At 36.3% G+C, this 8,376-nt stretch overlaps 1 non-coding gene across 1 annotated transcript; it reads right to left on the bottom strand.

Annotated features, from left to right (window-relative positions):
* Positions 1–482: 482 nt before the first annotated feature.
* Smp_tRNA_00569_Gln_TTG.1.1 lies at positions 483–549 on the bottom strand. The gene has a single exon. It is a non-coding gene (tRNA).
* Positions 550–8,376: the final 7,827 nt, after the last annotated feature.

Here is an 8,376-nt window from a genome sequence, read left to right as displayed (position 1 = left end):
TTGTTTACCAACAATTAACCATATTCACACTAAACCGCAAGTGTAAACTATCTTTAAGTAGACTGACTAATTTACTTGTAAATTCTATACTCTCATGTTTGTTGATTTTTTTAAACAAAAATTTCAAAACACTTCACTGTCGATACATCCTCTAGATTTCACAAAATAAGAAGATGAATTCAAAAAAGAGAAGAAAACAATCCATAGAACGTATTAGTTGATAGAATAATTCCTATAATCTTTCTTCAAATAAAGTGCAGTTATTCAATTAAAGTTTTGATTAATTTAAAATTTGATCAATACCAGTACACTGAAAAACATTAGTGCATTATTCACTAATTTAAATATTGAAGGAAAGAAAAGGAAACTACTAAAAACTATTTAAAGTAAAGATGGATAGTAGCTAGCAGTGGAATCCAGGACGCGCGTTTTGTCCTAATTGGGACTCGTCAGCTGGATGTACCTGCATCTCAGAGTTGATGTTCACTCTGGGACTCGAACCCAGTACCTTTCGCTTCAAACGCCATCGCGTTATCCACTCAGCTACTGAGTCCTGATAGCCACTTGCTTGTGCAATGGGGTGAATTTATACTAAAAACTATGTTGTAAAAATCACCATCATTACCATACTTGATTAATAAAACAATCTGATCTAGTCGGATGATAGCTTAAAGATTTGTTCAACTGAAATGATACCAATAAGATGATAATGATGATGATTATGGATTGGTGAATACCTATGAACCCCTATTTGTTGTCGTTATTTTTCTCTTTTCTTAAATTACAAACCAATTAACCACAGACCTACCATTATTATTTACATCGTAAATGTTCCAGTTTCGTACATATCAGGATTTATTATTTATGATATTGTATATTACGTGTATAACTTAATCTCCGATACCAGTCGCTCTACTGAACCTCACCGCCATTGTTTAAAACTTGATAAGGAAACGATGTAGAAACAATAAGAATAACTTAACAGTTCTAGATAAGCGAACTTTGAGTAAATCACTGTTTTACTCGAAGTTTAAGGCGAACTGTCGAATAATCGGTAAGTTTTAAACTTGGGTCTTATTGGAGCTCAAGAAGATGCGTTTTGTCCGTGTAGGATAAGAAAACAGTAATTGGATATTTATGATTGACTGTGGCAGATCTTATAAGGTAGATACAAGCATTTGTGAGTGCAACCGTCGAATGTTTGTAACATGCTGGTATTCTTGCTGTCATATGCTTCTGGCATACGTAAGAAGAAGAACTCTTGCAGGTAAGCCCAATCAATTACGAAGCACAAACCGCATAGTTGATAATATTCTTCGACACTGCAGTCGATGGACAATAGTTACCACATATACCTAGTATTTACAGATCCAACAAATCCATAAAATGCACAAACAACAGATTGAATAAGTATAGTGAGCAGTTCGCGATGATAGTGAAGACAAAAGCTGACAATTATTACTAAGGAATCATCAATAACTAGGTAAGACACCAGTTCCTCTGTTTATCCTTGTGTAGTCTTCTTCCAATAAAAGATCATGACTTGGGACATAAGAAAGAGGTGAGATGTGGCATGAAATGTTTACTATAAGAAGTTCTTTGTGGTTGTATTTTCAACTTAACTATATCTGCAACTTGTAAACTGATTTTTCTGCACAAAATGTTATTCTTCCTTTACCGGTAGTAATGATGCATCAATAATCTTTTACCCAATTTTAATTTTCGTCATCTTCGTAGTTTCATGGCGAGGTATACCGATAATACTTACGGATAACTGTTTGTGAAACCCAGAAACAACTAAGTATTCGTTTTATGAGTACTCATTTCGTTATGAAAACTTGTGGTACTGCATCATTTTAGAATTTTCGCTAAAACATTGCCTTGAGTAAGTTCCTTCACTATAACAATATATTCGGATGAATACTAGCAAGATTTATGGTGCAAAAAACACTAACCTTCGCCAAGCCCTCACCGGATCTGCAACCCCACAAATTATTTGTTTGTAGTATTTTTTCGCGAAAAAATCGAAAAATTGAGTATAGTTGTTATATTTATATCTGAATAATCCATTAGATAGATAAACGTGGCAACAGTCAATTACAGACACAGTTATCTTCAATTTGTAAATTATTCGTTCATATAATTTTACCTATACACTAATTTGTTAAGTTGTTTAGCAGTAAAGGCTTTAATATTGGAAAGGTTTCAGCCTTTCAATTAGTTGACAGAAGTCATAAGTTGCATATCAGAAAATGTATGGAGGGCTTCCCAGCTTGATCAATGAAATTCTGAAAAACAACAAATCAATCATGAAACAAACAGTTTAAATTCATTATAAGTATCAAATTCAATACGCAGATGAAATAGCAGCTAACAGAATATAGCTATAAGTATCTCACTTGTTGTAAACAACACCCTTCATTCTCCAACCCTCCTTCAACTTTACCTATTCGTTTAGGATTTGCAAAGGAATAGCAGGCACCAAATAAACTGATTGAGAAATTTCAGGTAGTGCTGTGAAATTTGAGAAAAATCCGATTACAACGTTCAAAATACTATTAGAAATTCACAGTTTATATACAATAATAACATCATTGGAAAGCACTATTTAGATATTACACATCAATATACATTAGATCTTTGTTTATAATTTGTTCAGTAATTGAAGATTCTGTTTGCGGAAATTCATTCACGATCTCTACAACAGACACATCATAAAATGATATTCGCTAGCAACATAGCTCAGTTACCATGTCACTAATTAATGTGACACTTACAGTGATGTTATGTGCAGTTCCTGTAAATGTTCAGAAAGTGGGAAAAAAGGCTATCAGCGTCGATTATTACTTGAATAACTTTTCTTTCTCAGATACCTTACATATTAATATGTCAGTTCCTCTGGCAACCAATAAAAGGGAAACAAAGGGGACATTGCGTAAGAAAATAAAGGGAAAATAATGAGGAAACATGCTAGAATTTCTGCTTTTTCGCTTTCATGGGAAATAATGCGGAATTTCCCTCTTTTTGTCACTCTGTTTTTCAAATATGATTGGATTGTCTACCTTTTGCCTAAACACTCGACTAGTTTTTAATACATGCCTGATTTTATGCTTTATTGTCTACCTTTTGCCTAACTTCAAATGTCTACCATATTTTCCTATATTCCCACAACAACCCACATGATGAATGTAGTGGACTATGTTAAAAAATGGTGAAAGGGTAAAACACCATACTAAACTAGAATATCAATAAAAGACAGATGCTCGAGCAATGATCGTTATATATTTTCATCGTTGGTGCCAAGTCCTATTGTAATTTACTAAGATCTGAAAAAGAAATTACAGGTTATGGGTTATGAGTTAAGAACGTGCCCTAGATGATAGGTGCATATAAAATCGGACAGATTCTCACAACATACACTTAAAGAGTTTCACATGCAAGTCAGAAATTCAGCGCATGGTAAGAAAAACCTCCATTGAAAATTAAGCTAAACATAAAAAACATTTCGACAGTAATCCCTTTCTTAAACTGCAGTTTAACTATTCCGAACCAAAATAATGTTCCTGTGAATTCTGAAATTTAACAAACACAAAAAGTTAAAACGATATCTAGCTGTCATGGTTTGTTAAACAACTGTCTACGTGAATTATTACTCATGTTTATGTTCGTTAATACTGAACACTGTACCTATAGAATGGCAGTAAATAATTATAACTTTAAACCAGTACATCCATGTTTTTGTTTTCTTCGGTGATGCTTTTGTATTTTGTCTCTCATGTCGTAAAAATACCGTTGCCTCGCGACGCCATAAACCTTAGCAAGTTGTTTGTCGTTGACAGATGAAGATAAGAACCGAGATGTGAAAGCACCTGAAGGTCATAAAAAATTTCTTACTTCGTATGCAGCTGTGAAACCTGTACTTTAGAAGTACTCGTTTAGATGAAGTACCAAGTAATATGAAATAGATGGCAACTTCAGTTGTCATGACGTATGACAAAATATAGTGCATGGACGTTTAGGTACTATCGTCAATCAACTGCGTCAGCAAGGCTGTCTACAATATGAACAAATAACCCAATGAATTTTTTTGACTTACAAATTTGTTCCTTATGTCCTTTTGCTGAAGACATGAGTCCAATGTTATCAGTTCCTCTTCAGATGACAAAAAGAACTTCAAACGTGATAGTCAGATGTCAAATTTAGATACTAACAACTTACATAGTGTTCAAAATAGTTTAATTCCTTCAACCTGCATTTACTAAAAAACAACTATCAGAAATCCATTGTAACCGTAAATAAATCCCCTAAATCAATAGCTTTGTAAGTGTTCGACATTGGATGCTGACCACATTAGTTTCAATGAACTCATTTAGCTGAAGGCGCTCGGTCATGCATCCGTACCAGATCACGTTTCGGAACGGCGTGGGCAACATCCCCTACGATCACTAGCCAGATTTGTGGAGATAAGACCGACAAGCTTATTTTGTAAATGGTTTTTAATATTATTTGTATTTGTTTTGTCAATTTTTCACTGTATGTGCATTCATCATTAAACGACTGTACATGTTGTTTTAGTCAATGACCTTGAAGACACTTTCCGTTGTGATTCCAACATAGCGTGACATCTTCTTTCTGGCTAACAAATACATTAATACTCACACATCCCTCGTTCTGTTTTCATTCGAGATTGAGTTAACTTAGTTCTAAAACAAATATCATTTACATTCATAGACTGAGAACGTGAATACATCATATCTTACTTTGGATTACAATACTGGGGAGATCATCGATACGTTTGGAATTACTAAGCATCTATAATTGTGGATTTATTGTACCAGATCAAAGCCGAACACGCATCATTTTGGGTGAACTTAAGTAAAGTCCCATTATTTGTTGTATTTGTAACATTTAACTTGTATATACTAATATTACTATTGGTTGTTATTAACTTTGTTGATATCTTTTGCTTTTATATATTGTCTGGTCCACCACAGATTAGATCAGTCACTCCTCGATATATTGATAACCCATCAAATATATCTTTCAACCTCCTCGCTTCTGACTTTTGATTTTACTGGGTGGGCGCGATTCCATTATAGAAGGTGTTACAGGTTAAAGGTTGTCAAACTACAATACCTGTGGTATCTTCACCATGTTCATTAACATCCTTTAGAGTGATGAATCAAAATTTCAAGTTTTTAAGGCTTATTTTTGCTTCAAAATTTGACTGTGGTTTATCTCTGATTTGATAAATAGTGAACTTTAATTGTTTGAACTTACATTTTTACAAATAACCACATTAAGTTGACTTAACATTTACTCGGGTAGCGAGCAACAACTAGGTCAAATCACTAGTTAACTAGGAAAAGAGCTATGTGACAAGCACAAACATTATGAAAGGTTACTCGTGGTAGCAAAAGTGCTGTTAATAGCTGGTAAATAACGACAACGGAAATTCTCGATAACATGTAACACGCGCACGAAAACTCATAGCTTAACTTTTCACTATTATTGACTTTGTATTGAGAATCAAATAATTGATTATTGGTTTTAAGACAAAAAGAGCAGAAAGCATTTTCACCCAAGAAAGTAAGTGAAAGCCTAAAAATCCATAAAGATAGATCACGTATCATCACAAGATCAAAAAGGTTGATTTACATGTGTTGTCTCGACAGAAACAAATTATTTGTCGACTTTGAATATATTTCAGTTTCAGTTTGATAAGGGCAGGAAGATTGATGGCCTGTGTTTGTCCTGGCAATGATGGTCTCTCAGTTGATCCAACCTTCTTTTGAATGTGTCGATAGATGGAGCTTCAATTACGTGTGGATGTAGTGAATTCTACTCGTCGATGATTCGGTGGGTAAGTCGAGAGTCAGCTGACAAGTAATTCGCTCTGGGCTTGTGAACTTTTTCGGAGTGTTCTCACAAATTCTCTGCTTTGGAAGAAAATCAAAATGAGAGCATATCAGATACAAATTTATCACTAAGTAATTTGAAATCTGTAATCAAGTCACCTCTGGTACTTCAACAACAACTTGAACCAATGTACGGTTCTTCAACATGACAGTGGGAAAAAGTTTAGCTTAGCCACGTGAGTATCATATGGGAGCTTCCCTACGCCGGGAATCAGCTTAGTTGTGGTCCTCTGAACCTTTTCCAAAAGCTCATTGTTCTTTTTAAGCGGGGACCAGCCGCTTGTATGCAGTACTCAAGTTTAGGACGCACGAATACTGTATACAAGGTCAAAAACGTTTTAGCGTCGACATGGCTAAAGGCCTTAAGTATTGACCATAGACTCATTGCACGGCGGTGTGCAGTAGTTTTTGAGTCTTGGCTAATGATGCCTCTCAAGCCATTGTGTGTCTGGACAACAAGTAGGTCAATGTTATTCATTATCTGTGTATCTATACCTTGATACCAATATGCATCACAATGCACTTGAAAGTATTTATCGGCAACTGCCAAGTTTGAAACCATTCAGATAATTTTCCCAGGTCATTTTGAAGCTCTAAGCTATCATTTGAACTTGTTATCGCTCACCATATCTTGAAATCTTCAACAAATAGCAAGACCGATGATAATAGAAGACGAGGGAGGTCATTTATATACAAGAGGAATAACCCTGGCCTCAAAACTGTACCCTTAGGCACCCCACTAAGCACAGTTTTCCGGTTACACAACTTTGTGTTCACCTGTACTCCTTGTTCGTGCCCAACCAGGAAGTCTTTTATTAACATTAACAATTTGTTTCTAACCCCGACATTTCTTAACTTATATAATAGTCGGTTGTGAGGGACCTTGTCAAAAGCTTTGCTGATGTCGCTATAGGTTACGTTTGTAGATAACCTCCGGTCTTTAAGAGCACACCGACTGTCACGAGCCACCAGTAAGTTAATGAGACAGGAACAGCCTATTTTAAAGACATACTGCTTTTCCGAAAGAATCCGGCTTTCACCGAGATACGTGAATAGCTCCTTCCGGATGATCTTCTCAAAAATTTGAACAACTACACTAGTTAGGCTAACGGGTTGATAGTTCTCAGGTTTATGTTTCGTACCTGTCTTGAAGGCAGGACTTACTATGGTTTTCTACCGGTCTTTTGGTAATCGACCCTGGGTTACGGATAGATTAAAATATATACTTAAGGGGTTCGCGACAAAGTCGGCTAATTCCTTTATTATTTCATCGGGTCCCGTGGATTTGCCTATATCAAGCTTATTTAGCAGATCAAAGACATCGAGTTCTTTAATGGTCACATTGTCCAGTGTGTGGTGGGATCTGTATGAACTGCCAGGACGGGTATCTCTACAGTATATACGTTGTTAAAGTAAATTGCGCATACTTGAACTTTACCATAGTCGTCCTCCACTAATGATGAAGCATTACTGTATCCCCATAGTGCTGGAATACTTCCTCTTCTCTTAGTCATTTGGTTTATATACGAATACAAGCGTTTGGGGCATTCTATAGATTCCTTAACAATTTTTTCCTCGTACAATCTTCTAGACTTACGAGGGTTGAGACACAGATATTCCGAGCTTCTCGATATTGATATTTTGTCCCCAGTAACCTAAATCTTTTCCACATTCTTTTCCTCTCACGGAGTAGGGTACGGACCTCCCTACTGAACCTTAGTTGGGAGTTTCTCGGACCCCTTGATGTGTAGTCCAAGAGATGTGAGGTTCAGTGACTTTTAAGTACAAATTTTCAAATACATCCCAAGCTGTTTCAATTGGGGACTACGGCTCTATTTTCCAATCCACTGACGATTCTGAGTGCATAATATCGCGTATATTTGCTTTTCGGACGTTCAGTCTGGATTGGGCTGACGCGTGCCCCTTCTGGCAGCTATATGAGAGTCAAAGATTAGAAGTGCATGATCATTTTTACCTAGGGGTGGCATGTATTCAAGTTTCGTGACGTCATCATCATAAAGGGTCAATATAAGGTCTAGTAAGGATGACTCAGGATCATGGTCGTACCTAGTCTCTTCTCTGACATGTTGGACTAGGGCACATGTGGTAGCCGCATCAACTGGTTCCAGCTCGAAGGAATTTTTTGACAATTCAGTTCTCAGATTTTTCTGGTCCACTGTGAGTGCATCAAAGTCTCTTAGAATTGGACATCAACCACTTTGTGACCAAGTATTGAGACTGTCGGGCAAAACCATGTGTACCCCACAGCTTGGACTGCGGTAGACCAAACCAATCAGCAGCTCTTTTCCCTACATTTCAAGCGGCAACTAGCCAATTCACACGCCCCACTCTCATGGGATACACTGTCGATAAAGGCAAATGGAATGGTGTTCCCAATTAATAAAGTTACTCCCCATCCTTTATGCTTCTGCATTCTGTCAGCTCTTGCTAACGTTAA

Source organism: Schistosoma mansoni, chromosome 4 (genome assembly GCF_000237925.1).
Source record: "Schistosoma mansoni strain Puerto Rico chromosome 4, complete genome".
Taxonomy (NCBI): domain Eukaryota; kingdom Metazoa; phylum Platyhelminthes; class Trematoda; order Strigeidida; family Schistosomatidae; genus Schistosoma; species Schistosoma mansoni.
This window is presented reverse-complemented; position numbering and strand designations above follow the sequence as displayed.